Genomic DNA, 16,491 nt, shown 5'->3' on the forward strand with positions numbered 1-16,491 from the left:
ACGGGTTCGAGAACAATGTAGACATGACCGAGACATGTCTCCGGTCAATAACCAATAGCGGAACCTGGATGCTCATATTGGCTCCCACATATTCTACGAAGATCTTTATCGGTCAGACCGCATAACAACATACGTTGTTCCCTTTGTCATCGGTATGTTACTTGCCCGAGATTCGATCGTCGGCATCTCAATACCTAGTTCAATCTCGTTACCGACAAGTCTCTTTACTCGTTCTGTAATACATCATCTCGCAACTAACTCATTTGTTGCAATGCTTGCAAGGCTTATGTGATGTGCATTACCGAGAGGGCCCAGAGATACCTCTCCGACAATCGGAGTGACAAATCCTAATCTCGAAATACGCCAACCCAACATGTACCTTTGGAGACACCTGTAGAGCTCCTTTATAATCACCCAGTTACGTTGTGACAGTTGGTAGCACACAAACTGTTCCTCCGGCAAACGGGAGTTGCATAATCTCATAGTCATAGGAACATGTATAAGTCATGAAGAAAGCAATAGCAACATACTAAATGATCGGGTGCTAAGCTAATGGAATGGGTCATGTCAATCACATCATTCTTCTAATGATGTGATCCCGTTAATCAAATAACAACTCTTTTATTCATGGTTAGGAAACATAACCATTTTCGATTAACGAGCTAGTCAAGTAGAGGCATACTAGTGACACTCTGTTTGTCTATGTATTCACACACGTATTATGTTTCCGGTTAATACAATTCTAGCATGAATAATAAACATTTATCATGATATAAGGAAATAAATAATAACTTTATTATTGCCTCTAGGGCATATTTCCTTCAGTCTCCCACTTGCACTAGAGTCAATAATCTAGTTCACATCGCCATGTGATTCAACACTAATAGTTCACATCACCATGTGATTAACACCCAAAGTTCACATCGTCATGTGACCTATACCCAAAGGGTTTACTAGAGTCAGTAATCTAGTTCACATCGTTTATGTGATTAACACCCACAGAGTACTAAGGTGTGATCATGTTTTGCTTGTGGGATAATTTTAGTCAACGGGTCTGTCACATACAGATCCGTAAGTATTTTGCGAATTCTATGTCTACAATGCTCTGCACGGAGCTACACTAGCTAATTGCTCCCACTTTCAATATGTATCTAGATCGAGACTTAGAGTCATCCAGATCTATGTCAAAACTTGCATCGACGTAACTTTTTACGACGAACCTTTTGTCACCTCCATAATCGAGAAACATATCCTTATTCCACTATGGATAATTTTGACCGCTGTCCAGTGATCTACTCCTAGATCACTATTGTACTCCCTTGCCAAAATTAGTGTAGGGTATACAATAGGTCTGGTACACAGCATGGCATACTTTATAGAACCTATGGCCAAGGCATAGGGAATGACTTTCATTCTCTTTCTATTTTCTGCCATGGTCGGGCTTTGAGTCTTACTCAATTTCACACCTTGTAACACAGGCAAGAATTCTTTCTTTGACTGTTCCATTTTGAACTACTTCAAAATTTTGTCAAGGTATGTACTCGTTGAAAAAACTTATCAAGCGTTTTGATCTATCTCTATAGATCTTGATGCTCAATATGTAAGCAGCTTCACCGAGGTCTTTCTTTGAAAAAAACTCCTTTCAAACACTCCTTTATGCTTTGCAGAATAATTCTACATTATTTCTGATCAACAATATGTCATTCACATATACTTATCAGAAATGTTGTATTGCTCCCACTCACTTTCTTGTAAATACAGGCTTCACCGCAAGTCTGTATAAAACTATATGCTTTGATCAACTTATCAAAGCATATATTCCAACTCCGAGATGCTTGCACCAGTCCATAGATGGATCGCTGGAGCTTGCATATTTTGTTAACACTTTTAGGATTGACAAAACCTTCTGGTTGCATCATATACAACTCTTCTTTAAGAAATCCATTAAGGAATGCAGCTTTATTTATCCATTTGCCAGATTTCATAAAATGCGGCAATTGCTAACATGATTCGGACAGACTTAAGCATAGATACGATTGAGAAACTCTTATCATAGTCAACACCTTGAACTTTGTCGAAAAACCTTTTGCGACAATTCTAGCTTTGTAGATAGTAACACTACTATCAGTGTCCGTCTTCCTCTTGAAGATCCATTTAATCTCAATGACTTGTCGAACATCGGGCAAGTCAACCAAAGTCCATACTTTGTTCTCATACATGGATCTCATCTCAGATTTCATGGCCTCAAGCCATTTCGCGGAATCTGGGCTCATCATCGCTTCCTCATAGTTCGTAGGCTCGTCATGGTCAAGTAACATGACTTCCAGAACAGGATTACCGTACCACTCTGGTGCGGATCTCACTCTGGTTTACCTACGAGGTTTGGTAGTAACTTGATCTGAAGTTACATGATCATCATCATTAGCTTCCTCACTAATTGGTGTAGTAGTCACAGGAACAGATTTCTGTGATGAACTACTTTCCAATAAGGGAGAAGGTACAATTACCTTATCAAGTTCTATTTTCCTCCCACTCACTTCTTTCAAGAGAAACTCCTTCTCTAGAGAGGATCCATTCCCAGCAACGAATAGCTTGCCTTCGGATCTGTGATAGAAGGTGTACCCAACATTTTTCTTTTTGGGTATCCTATGAATACGCACTTCTCCGATTTGGGTTTGAGCTTATCAGGTTGAAACTTGTTCACATAAGCATTGCAACCTCAAACTTTAAGAAACGACAGCTTAGGTTTCTTGCCAAACCATAGTTCATACGGTGTCATCTCAACGGATTTAGATGGTGCCCTATTTAACGTGAATGCAGCTATCATGCATAACCCCAAAACGATAGTGGTAGATCGGTAAGAGACATCATAGATCGCACCATATCTAATAAAGTATGGTTATGACATTCGGACACACCATTACATTGTGGTGTTCCAGGTGGCGTGAGTGGTGAAACTATTTCACATTGTTTTTAACTGAAGGCCAAACTCGTAACTCAAATACTCTTCTCTACGATCAGATCGTAGAAACTTTATTTTCTTGTTACGATGATTTTCCACTTCACTCTGAAATTCTTTGAACTATTCAAATGTTTCAGACTTGTGTTTCATCAAGTAGATATACCCATATCTGCTCAAATCATCTGTGAAGGTCAAAAAATAACGATCCCCCCCGCGAGCCTCAACACTCATCGGATCACATACATCAGTATGTATTATTTCCAATAGGTCAGTTGCTCGCTCCATTGTTCCGGAGAACGGAGTCTTAGTCATCTTGCCCATAAGGCATGGTTCGCAAGCATCAAGTGATTCATAATCAAGTGATTCCAAAAGCCCATCAGCATGGAGTTTCTTCATGCGCTTTACACCAATATGACCTAAACAGCAGTGCCACAAATAAGTTGCACTATCATTATTAACTTTGCATCTTTTGGTTTCAATATTATGATTATGTGTATCACTACGATCGAGATCCAACGAACTATTTTCATTGGGTGTGTAACCATATAAGGTTTTATTCATGTAAACAGAACAACAATTTATTCTCTTACTTAAATGAATAACCGTATTACAATAAACATGATCAGATCATATTCATGCTCAACGCAAACACCAAATAATACTTATTTAGGTTCAACACTAATCCCGAAAGTATAGGGAGTGTGCGATGATGATCATATCAATCTTGGAACTACTTCCAACACACATCGTCACTTCACCCTTAACTAGTATCTGTTCATTCTGCAACTCCCGTTTTGAGTTACTAATCTTAGCAACTGAACCAGTATCAAATACCGAGGGGTTGCTATGAACACTAGTAAAATACACATCAATAATCTGTATATCAAATATACCTTTGTTCACTTTGCCATCCTTCTTATCCGCCAAATACTTGGGGTAGTTCCGCTTCCAGTGACCAGTTCCTTTGCAGTAGAAGCACTTAGTATCAGGCTTACGTCCAGACTTGGGCTTCTTCACTTGAGCACTAACTCGCTTGCCATTCTTCTTGAAGTTCCCTTTCTTCCCTTTGCCCTTTTCTTGAAACTAGTGGTCTTGTCAACCATCAACACTTGATGTTTTTCTTGATTTCTACCTTCGTCGATTTCAGCATTACGAAGAGCTTGGGAATCGTTTCCGTTATCCCTTGCATATCATAGTTCATCACGAAGTTCTACTAACTTGGTGATGGTGACTAGAGAATTCTGTCAATCACTATTTTATCTGGAAGATTAACTCCCACTTGATTCAAGTGATTGTAGTACCCAGACAATCTGAGCACATGCTCACTAGTTGAGCGATTCTCCTCCATCTTTTAGCTATAGAACTTGTTGGAGACTTCATATCTCTCAACTCGGGTATTTGCTTGAAATATTAACTTCAACTCCTGGAACATCTCATATGGTCCATGACGTTCAAAACGTCTTTGAAGTCCCGATTCTAAGCTGTTAAGCATGGTGCACTAAACTATCAAGTAGTCATCATATTGAGCTAGCCAAACGTTCATAACGTCTGCATCTGCTCCTGCAATAGGTCTGTCACCTAGCGGTGCATCAAGGACATAATTCTTCTGTGCAGCAATGAGGATAAACCTCAGATCACGGATCCAATCCGCATCATTGCTACTAACATCTTTCAACACAATTTTCTCTAGGAACATATCAAAATTAAACACAGGGAAGCAACAACGCGAGCTATTGATCTACAACATGATTTGCAAAATACTACTAGGACTAAGTTCATGATAAATTTAGGTTCAATTAATCATATTACTAAAGAACTCCCACTTAGATAGACATCCCTCTAATCCTCTAAGTGATTACGTGATCCAAATCAACTAAACCATGTCCGATCATCTCGTGAGATGGAGTAGTTTCATTGGTGAACATCACTATGTTGATCATATCTACTATATGATTCACGCTCGACCTTTCGGTCTCCGTGTTCCGAGGCCATATCTGTATATGCTTGGCTCATCAAGTATAACCTGAGTATTCCGCGTGTGCAACTGTTTTGCACCCGTTGTATTTGAACGTAGAGCCTATCACACCCGATCATCACGTGGTGTCTCAGCACGAAGAACTTTCGCAACGGTGCATACTCGGGGAGAACACTTCTTAATAATTAGTGAGAGATCATCTTAAAATGCTACCGTCAATCAAAGCAAGATAAGATGCATAAAATATAAACATCACATGCAATCAATATAAGTGATATGATATGGCCACCATCATCTTGTGCTTGTGATCTCCATCTTTGAAGCACCGTCGTGATCACCATCGTCACCGGTGCGACACCTTGATCATCATCGTAGCATCGTTGTTGTCTCGCCAATCTTATGCTTCCACGACTATCGCTACCGCTTAGTGATAAAGTAAAGCATTACAGCGCAATTGCATTGCATACAATAAAGCGACAACCATATGGCTCCTGCCAGTTGCCGATAACTTGGTTACAAAACATGATCATCTCATACAATAAAATTTAGCATCATGTCTTGACCATATCACATCACAACATGCCCATCATGTCTTGACCATATCACATCACATCATGTCTTGAACAAAAGAGTTGTCATTTGATTAACAGGATCACATCATTAGGAGAATGATGTGATTGACTTGACCCATTCCATTAGCTTAGCACTTGATCGTTTAGTTTGTTGCTATTGCTTTCTTCATAACTTATACATGTTCCTATGACTATGAGATTATGCAACTCCCATTTACCGGAGGAACACTTTGTGTGCTACCAAACGTCACAACGTAACTGGGTGATTATAAAGGTGCTCTACAAGTGTCTCCGAAGGTACTTGTTGGGTTGGCGTATTTCGAGATTAGGATTTGTCACTCCGATTGTCGGAGAGGTATCTCTGGGCCCACTCGGTAATGCACATCACTATAAGCCTTGCAAGCATTGCAACTAATGAGTTAGTTGCGGGATGATGTATTACGGAACGAGTAAAGAGACTTGCCGGTAACAAGATTGGACTATGTATTGAGATACCGACGATCGAATCTCGGGCAAGTAACATACCGATGACAAAGGGCACAACGTATGTTGTTATGCGGTTTGACCGATAAAGATCTTCGTAGAATATGTGGGAGCCAATATGAGCATCCAGGTTCCGCTATTGGTTATTGGCCGGAGACGTGTCTCGGTCATGTCTACATAGTTCTCGAACCCGTAGGGTCCGCACGCTTAAAGTTTTTGTGACGATTGTATTATGAGTTTATGTGATTTGATGTACCGAAGGTAGTTCGGAGTCCCGGATGAGATCGGGGACATGGCGAGGAGTCTCGAAATGGTCGAGACGTAAAGATCGATATATTGGACGACTATATTCGGACATCGGAAAGGTTCTGAGTGATTCGGGTATTTTCCGGGGTACCAGGGAGTTACGGGAATACGAGGAAGAAGTAATGGGCCTCATGGGCCAAGTGGTGGAAGAGCGGAGGCAAGGCGCACGGCCCCCCTAGCCCAAACCGAATTGGACTAGGGGGCCGGCCCCCCTTTCCTCCTTTTCCTCCCTTTCCTTCCTTCTCCTTCTCCTCCTTCCTTTCCTCCTCCTAGTAGGAGTAGGAAAGGGGAGTCCTACTCCTACTAGGAGGAGGACTCCTCCTCCTGGCGCGCCCATAGAGGGCCGACCGGCCTCCCCCCTTGCTCCTTTATATACAGGGGCATGGGGCACCTCTAGACACACAAGTTGATCAGTCGATCTCTCCCAGCCGTGTGCGGTGCCCCCCTCCACCATATTCCACCTCGGTCATATCATTGCGGTGCTTAGGCGAAGCCCTGCGTTGATAGCAACATCATCACTGTCACCACGCCGTCGTGCTGACGGAACTCTCCCGTGAAGCTCTGCTGGATCGGAGTTCGGGGGACGTCATCGAGCTGAACGTGTGCTGAACTCGGAGGTGCCGTGCGTTCGGTACTTGGATCGGTCGGATCATGAAGACGTTCGACTACATCAAACGTGTTGTGCTAACGCTTCCGCTTTCGGTCTACGAGGGTACGTGGACAACACTCTCCCCTCTCGTTGCTATGCATCACCATGATCTTGCATGTGCGTAGGAAATTTTTTGAAATTACTACATTCCCCAACACATATACTAGTGGGAATTTTACATTATAGAACTTGGCTTGTATATTTCAATGATGGGCTTCCTCAAAATGCCCTAGGTCTTCGTGAGCAAGCGAGTTGGATGCACACCCACTTAGTTTCTTTTGTTGAGCTTTCATACACTTATAGCTCTAGTGCATCCGTTGCATGGCAATCCCTACTCACTCACATTGATATCTATTGATGGGCATCTCCATAGCCCGTTGATACGCCTAGTTGATGTGAGACTATCTGCTCCTTTTTGTCTTCTCCACAACCACCATTCTATTCCACCTATAGTGCTATATCCGTGGCTCACGCTCATGTATTGCGTGAAGATTGAAAAAGTTTGAGAACGTCAAAAGTATGAAACAATTGATTGGCTTGTCATCGGGGTTGTCATGATTAAATAATTTTGTGATGAAGATAGAGCATAGCCAGACTATATGATTTTGTAGGGATAACTTTCTTTGGTTGTATTATTTTGAGAAGACATGATTGCTTTGTTAGTATGCTTGAAGTATTATTATTTTTATGTCAATATTAAACGTTTGTCTCGAATCTTTCGGATCTAAACATTCATGTCACAATAAAGAAAATTACATTGAGAATTATGCTAGGTAGCATTCCACATAAAAAATTCTATTTTTATCATTTACCTACTCGAGGACGAGCAGGAATTAAGCTTGGAGATGCTTGATACATCTCCAACGTATCTATAATTTTTTATTATTCCATGCTATTATATTATTGGTTTTGAATGTTTAATGGGCTTTAATGTACCTTTTTATATTATTTTTGGGACTAACCTACTAACCAAAGGCCCAGTGCAAATTGTTGTTTTTTTGCCTATTTCAGTATGTCGCGGAAAAGGAATATCAAACGGAATCCAAACGGAATGAAACCTTCGGGAGAGTTATTTTTGGAACAAACGCAATCCAGGAGACTTGGAGTGGACGTCAAGAAAGCAACGAGGCGGCCACAAGGCAGGAGGGCGCGCCCAGGGGGTAGGCGCGCCCCCCACCCTCGTGGCTCCACTGGCCTACTTCTTTCGCCTATATATACTCATATACCCCCAAAACATTCGAGAGCACCACGGAACCCTATTTCCACCACCGCAACCTTCTGTACCTGTGAGATCCCATCTTGGGGCCTTTTCCGGCGCTCCGCCGGAGGGGGAATCGATCACGGAGGGCTTCTACATCAACACCATAGCCTCTCCGATGATGTGTGAGTAGTTTACCACAGACCTTCGGGTCCATAGTTATTAGCTAGATGGCTTCTTCTCTCTCTTTGGATATCAATACAAAGTTCTTCTCGATTCTCTTGGAGATCTATTCGATGTAATTCTTTTTGCGGTGTGTTTGTCGAGATCCGATGAATTGTGGGTTTATGATCAAGATTATCTATGAACAATATTTGATTCTTGTCTGAATTCTTTTATGCATGATTTAATATCTTTGCAAGTCTCTTCGAATTATCAGAGATTGATCTTTCTTGCAATGGGAGAAGTGCTTAGCTTTGGGTTCAATCTTGCGGTGTCCTTTCCCAGTGACAGCAGGGGCAGTAAGGCACGTATTGTATTGTTGTCATCGAGGATAAAAAGATGGGGTTTATATCATATTGCTTGAGTTTATCCCTCTACATCATGTCATCTTGCCTAATGTGTTACTCTGTTCTTATGAACTTAATACTCTAGATTCATGCTGAATAGCGGTCGACGTGTGGAGTAATAGTAGTACATGCAGAATCATTTCGGTCTACTTGTCGCGGACGTGATGCCTATATACATGATCATGCCTAGATATTCTCATAACTATGCGCTTTTCATTGTTCACCCACCGTAGAATTTGCTATCTTGAGAGAAGCCACTACTGAAACCTATGGCCCCCGGGTCTATTCTCCATCATATTAATCTGCCGTCAACTAGCCATTTCTGTCGCCGTTTATTTTGCAATCTTTATTTTCCAATCTATACAACAAAAATACCAAAAATATTTATCTTATTATCTCTATCAGATCTCACTCTCGTAAGTGGCCGTGAAGGGATTGACAACCCCTTTATCGCGTTGGTTGTGAGGTTCTTGTTTGTTTGTGCAGGTACAAGGGACTTGCGTGTAATCTCCTACTGGATTGATACCTTGGTTCTCAAAACTGAGGGAAATACTTACGCTACTTTGTTGCATCACCCTTTCCTCTTCAAGGAAAAACCAACGCATGCTCAAGAGGTAGCATGTACCCTTTCTTGTACTTATTCTTCTTTCTTCTATCAATGAAAAGATACGCAAGTTGTCGGGGCTCTGGGGCTAGGGGTACCTTGGCCCGTCTACCTGCGGCCTATCACGCGACGTCATCAAAGGGCCCGGTGCGGCCCGGCACCGAGACTTCACGAGAAAGTCCCTCGCGAGGGTCCCCGCCTCACGAGGTGAACAACGCCGAGGCCTCCCACAGGGCGGTCTCTCGAGGCTGCCTCCTGAGGCCCCTCGAGGGGCGGACATCTCTAGGCTCGCACCCCGCCTCAGGAGGCATGTGGTGACGTGAGCCATGACGAACGGAGCCAGGAGGGCGCCAGCGGGCGCAGGCAAGGACACTTTCCTCTTTGGTGCTAAGAAGGGAAGGACGTACGTGGGTTCCCAAGGCAGCCCCAAAGCTTTCCCCTTTGGTGCAACAAAGACCAGGATGCTGGGTAGAGATCATCATCGAGCCCACCTCCGCGTCATGGACAGAAGCTTTGCAGGTGAAGACCACCTTTAGTCAGTGTCATGGTTTTGTCACGGCAGATGTCCTAGAGAAAGGACTTAGTCATGGAGCCATCGCGACGGGTTAGCTTGAAGGAGTTAAAGCGGACACAGGGACGCAAGAGAGTTTATACTAGTTCGGCCCCTTCGATGAAGGTAAAAGCCTACGTCTACTTGTGATGGAATTGATGGGGTTTCGATGACTAGGGAGCAAACAAGCTTCGCCTAAGTCTCAAGTTGTTGTCTGTTGTCCCTAAACCGCCGCCGGGTCGTCCCCTTATATACACGGGTGACGCCCGTCGGTTCACAGAGTCCCAATACCGGCTCATAGATGTGTCCGGTTTGGTCTCTATTTATTCCTAACTTATAATACAAGTTAAATACCAACGCCGGTTTACGGCTACAGGCCTTGAACCGACTATGGGCCTTGAGCTCTCATCTGCCTTCTTGGGCTTTAACATAATTAACTACTGATGAAGTTAACCCGGCCCAGATAGGCCGGTTTACGCCCAGTAGTAATATCCCCAACATTAGGCCCCAGATTGATTTGAATAGGTTCATGTCAATCCTTAGCAAAAAATCTTCACCTTCAACATCTTCTTGTAATTTATTGAACCGCCATGACGTCATCTTCTTTGGTCGTTGTAAACCGGCGTGACGTCACCTGCTATAAAGAACCTTATCCATGATACCCCCTTTTTGTTTTTTGTTTAATAGGTCTCCGACAATTAAGGCGACAGCTTCATCTCCAAAGCCACGGTCCCTTGATTTTCGCGCCTGACTCCTGTCCCTTGCCTTATAAATAGGACCGAAGGGTCATTTCTTTTTCCCCTTCATGCCCTTATGCTTCGTCTTCCTCGCGTCGTCCAGCTTTGGAGCTCCGCCGCCGTCGACGACCTCTGCTCCAACCTTGGCCGCTGCATCACCCTGACTGTACCAGAGCATCGCGGGGACCTTCTATTTCTTCCTTGGCTCCAGTGAGTTCTTCACCTTTTCCTCCGTAGATCTGTTCTAGGGTTTCCAAGTTCTTCCGAGTTCATCGTCTGCTTCGTACTCATATGATAAATCCTAGAGAACCTGTGAACCTTTGCTCTGTGTAGCGGTAGTTCTTAGCATCCGCCTTTACTCATATGCCTCAAGACCGTAGATCTACCTGTATCTCTGCCCATTGATTCGGTACTGTTCTTTTTTGAACCTTGAATATTTTCCTTCTTTTCTGAACTTGCTTCATATCCGTCGCTGTAGAGAAATCTTGTGAAATCTGTTTCTGTACACTTATCTATCTACAATCTCAACTGTTTCAATGCTTAGATCCGGCGGTTTAACTTTATAGAAAAATTGCCAAACCGGTATATACCATTAGTCCCCTTGTTGAACCGCCAGATGTTGTTGCTTCACAAAACTCCGGTTTAGATAGAGTTGTCCCCGGTTTAACATTGTACATACCAGCGCACTTTAATCAATGCATTCTTGAACCGGAATGACCTATCTTGTAGATTTCATCATGGCCAAGCAAGTATATGAGTGCAACTGGGTTCCTTCTCGCGTCACAGAGACTCAGCTGAACAATTTAGTCCTGATCGGCGCTTTAGGCAGCAAAAACACCATCCATTGGAGAGCCCCTGGCAAAGAATGTCCTCCCACACCTCAAGAAGGAGAGGTAGTCGTTTTCGTAGATCACTTAGCCCGGGGCTTTAAGCCGCCCGGTTCTAAATTTTACCGGGACGTTTTAGCCGATTTTCAACTCCATCCACAAGACACTGGCCCCAACTCTGTTACAAACATGTGTCACTTCCAAGTGCTCTGTGAGGTGTTCTTTCAAGAGGAACCCATAGTGGAGTTGTTCAGAGACTGTTTCCATCTAAACCGTCGTACTGAGTTTTCTGACGGTTCCAATACGGAATTGGGAGGTGTGGCAATTCAGAAAAGGAAAGAAGTCACATACCCTCACGCCAAGCTGCACAGCCACCCCAAAGAGTGGAATCAAACATGGTTCTATTGCAAAGACACCGCCCCTGCTGGTGAAAATCCTTTGCCTGGCTTTCGTCCAGAGCGGCTTAGCAATACACACCCCTTTCCGCAAAGGTTGACTGCCAAGGAGAGAAGCAAATACGCCCCTCAACTGTCCAAGCTCAGAGCCTTCATGGCCAATGGTTTAATAGGAGTTGATCTCGCTCGCTGTTGGATATCGTGGAGCATACTGCCCCTCAGTCAGCGCTCCGGTTTGATGTGCGAGTATACTGGCAGTGTTGATGACCCACTGTGACATGCTAACATCCAGCTTACGGATGAAGAAATCACAAAGGCTGTGAATAAAATGCTGAATGAACCGGAACACGTGTGTGCTTGAACCGGCCTGCTTCCCTTCTGTGCCACCAACAAACCGCCAGCTGTAAGATTTTGATTGTTCTGTTTTCTGAACCTGTTATTGATATATCTGGTCATTGTTTAATATCAATACCCGTTTTAAACAGGGTAATGATCCATTTTGGAGCAAGAAACTGCCGCAGGAAAAACCAGAAAAATCAGACAAACCGGAAAGATCAATCCGGCAAAAGACTAAAGCTGTGAAGACGACTACCCACAGGAAAAGAACCACTGCATCCTCTGACCCGGCCGCTGATGACGATGTGGGTAACCCGGACCTTGAGGTAGAACTTGATTCACTTGGCTTGTTTTTCACGCGCCTTATTGATGATGATATTTGTCAGGATGATGCCGAAGCCAGTCATGCCGATGTTGTAGAGGTAATTATTCTTTCCTCCGATTCAGATCCTTTGCCTTCACTAAAAATCCGTCAGGCAAACCGGAAGGTTAAATTTTCTCATCCTCTTGCTTACTTGGATCCCAAATTTCTTATGAAGACCCAACAGCACGAAGCTCGCCGCACGACCCGGCATAGTGGCCAGGTAGTTACCTCCGCCGGTTTACCGAATAGTCCGGTTCGGAAACGCCATTCAGAGGTCTCTAATTTTCCTGTCAGTGCTTGTCCTAAAATGGGCTATTTTCGTCAACCTCTTAATCCGTCTGACTCCGATTATCAGGTCACTTCCCATTCATCATCTGGCAAGTCATCAGCTACCCAGCAGCCGCCGCTCAAAACGGTGATTGGGTAAGCCATACTTATCATAATGCTTCTGGTGTATTACTTTGTAGCATATACTGTACTGACCTTTGTTACTCCTTTCAGGGCCAAGCCTAAGCCAAGCAAGAAGGCTCGCCTAGATAAAGCGGCTGAAGAAGATGTTATTCCTGAACCGGACAGAGTACTCAACCCTGAAGCGGCCATCCGTGAGGATGTGCCAAATGACCCACCACCACAAGATGATGATTTTATTACTGAAGAGAGACATGTTGATACCTCCGGTCTTGTTGACCAACCCAGAAGCCCCATCCGTATTGAGAAATCCACCAGTCCATCCAAGTCTACTGATAAACTGACGGCCCCAATGCAAACCGGCGACGCCAAGGATGATGAAGTTGTTATTACTGGCATTGGCCATACAGAGCCAAGCAATCCTGTCGCCTTGTCTAAACATACTGCCAAGGAAGAATTTGCTGCCTTTGGCAAGGGCAAGTGGAATGTTGATCTGGCGACTTACGCTGCTCTGAATGCCCAAGACATCCATTCCGGCTATCTAAACCGGCTGTATACCAGTCGTGACTATGAAGCCGGCCTGGTTAACATGATGAAAGATAAATATGAGGTAACTTCCATATGCTCTTTCCTGCTTGTATGCTTCAATTCTTGCTGACTCGCCTAGCCCCCAAGGACCGGTTTGTAATCCTCTTTTAAACCGGGACTTACTAATATAAATCTTAATGCCTCGAAATTCGCTGATGTAGCCCCCAAGGGCCGGTTCAACTTAGTGTAGTTAAACCGGGACTTAAGTAATTAATATCGCTGCATCAGAACTTATTTAAACAAATAGACATTAGCCCCCAAGTGCCAAGTTGAATACTTGTATTGAGCTTGGGACTTTATAATCAAGTGAAATATGAAGATCAAATAGGCATTAGCCCCCAAGCGCCAAGTGCATAACTTGTTATGTGGTTGGTGCTTCAATTCTTGCACTGCTTGCTGAATCATATAACTGTTTGTATGCAGGCTGAGCTGAAGACAAAAGAGACCCAAATCGCCGATCTCCAAGAAAATCTGAAGTCCCAACAGACTGAAACCTCAAAGGCAAAAGAGGAGTTGACCAGCACCTTAAGTGTCATGGAACAGCTTAAGAAGGATTTCAAGAAGGAGCGGGCGGATTGGGCTATTGAAAAATCCGCTTTAACCAAACGAGCAGAAGACGCCGAGGCTGCCCTAAAACCGGTGGTGGATGAACTGACCAGCATAAAGCGGCACGTGCATGCCATGACTGCTGCTATCTTTGGTAAGCCGGTTTGATTTCTGAATTGATTCTGCCGTCTTACAGAGCTGTCGGTTTGTTAACCCTTTGTGATATTTCAGGGACGCGCATTGGTCATTTGGGGTCAGATGTGCGGAAGAAATTGAAAGCCGCCTATATGTTGATCGAACAACTGTACACTGGTGCACAGCGGATCATCTGTACTGCATCCCACAACAAGCCGGCGCCCACTTTGATTCAGGACACTCTGCAGAAACCGTCGGTGCTTCCTGCCCGGGTTGAAGAGCTGAAGAAATCTGCCGCTCGAACCGGTGCGATCAATGCCTTAATCCGGGCAAAAGCTTGGGTGCCGGATTTTGATCCTATTAAAGCGGCTCAGGGCTATCCCAGCTTGAAGGAAGACGGGTCAGAGTTTAGTGAAGCGGATCTGCGAGCAATAAACCGGGAGGTGCGTCCGCTAGCTTGTCAATTGGCTGAAGAAGCAGACTTGTCTCATTATCAAGCCCAATATGACAATCAAAACAAGCGAATAGCTACACCAATTCATGAAGCGGAAAATCTTATCCCTCCAATCCGTAAACATACTTACGCTCCCGATATTGAACCGTCGTTGCTGATCCATGATGAAGCAGTTTTTCAAGCATTAATGGGAATCGACTAGACAACTGTTGATTTCCAGCCGCTGGGTAGAGAAACTGAAGTTGAAGCGGCGCGGGATGACCCACAACCATCAGGCCAGGCTGGTGACCAAGCTTGAACCGGAAGCCGGTTTAAACTGCTTCTCCTTTGAAAAAAAACAATGATCTTGTTTTGGGCACCGTGTTGCCTTGTAATAGGCTAGCCGATACTCTTGATTTTGATATGCCTTCGTGCATAATTACTGCAACTTGTTCTTCCTTTGGGTAATGAACTTTCCAAAGTATTTTCTGCAATATAAAAATCTTAAAGTGCCACCGCGGTTGTACCGTCAGGCGGAGTATGATGTCTGCATATATAAAATCAAAATATCTGAAATTTAAGCATATAATCAAATCTTTGAGATACATAATACCTGCCATTGTTGGGCATGAAGTTGGCTTAGCCAATCTCGAAGCGGAGGTTTATAAACCCACACTGTTGGAGGAGATAGCAGCTCCTGTATATATATAATGCCGGTTTACCATGTAAACCGTGTCGGGTTATAATAAAACCCCGTGTTACTCCATAATAGGATGTTAACAAAAAATCAAACTGGGCAAATAGTCTCCGGATCAAAAATGGACCGTGTTCCGTCAATTGACAGTTTGAACCGGTTTAAAACTTTGTCGGTTTGAAAAACGCAACAAAAAGAAAAAAAATATCTATCAAAGAAGGTTGTGAAGCAAAGGCAATGATAAAAACCGTTTGCAAAAAAGAGGCTTATTTGAGCCGATCAGATGACGTTACCATGGTCGGACACGACCAAGCTCCCGATAGGTGTAGCTATGGTTCAAGTCGGCCAGGTCCCCAAATGAAACCGTGGCATTTATGCCGATCAAGAGGAGTGGCAATGGTTTGGGTTCGACCAAGCCCCCAAGTGATTCTATGGCCTTAGGCCGATCAAGAGGCGTGACTGGTTCAGACGTGACCAAGTCCCCAAGTGATCTGGTGGCTCTCGCCTATCAAGAGGTGTTGCATTGGTTCGGACACGACCAAGCCCCCAAGTGATATAACATGATGCTTTGAAAAGCTAACTCAAGGGGTAAACCGGAGGCCGCTTTAGAACAACTCCGTGTAACCACACATGATGTAAAAGAACAGATACCCCGCTTTAGCTGAGGTTCCGGTTTATTATATTTAATCATATATATATACGTCGTCATAATATATACATAAGTAGAGCCATTGGCTCAGGTATAGTAAGGCCGAAGATGAGCTATGTTCCACGGCCTGTTGGTCTCCTCCTCTGATGTACGTGAGTCTTTATGCTCTCGAATATCGATCAGATAGTATGACCCGTTGTGCAGATTCTTGCTGACCACGAAAGGTCCCTCCCAAGGTGGGGATAGCTTATGCATATTAGTCTGATCTTGGATGAGCCGAAGCACCAAATCTCCTTCCTGAAAGGTTCTGGTTCTGACTCGGCGACTGTGATAACGACAAAGATCATGTTGGTAAATCGCCGAACGGGCGGCTGCCATGTCACGTTCTTCATCCAACAGGTCCAAAGCATCTTGCCGTGTTGTCTTGTTGTCCGCTTCAACATAAGCCGCCACACGAGGTGAGTCATGACGAATATCACTGGGGAGAACCGCCTCCGCTCCATAGACCATG

The sequence above is a fragment of the Triticum urartu genome, chromosome 4, assembly GCF_003073215.2.
Source record: "Triticum urartu cultivar G1812 chromosome 4, Tu2.1, whole genome shotgun sequence".
Lineage (NCBI taxonomy): Eukaryota > Viridiplantae > Streptophyta > Magnoliopsida > Poales > Poaceae > Triticum > Triticum urartu.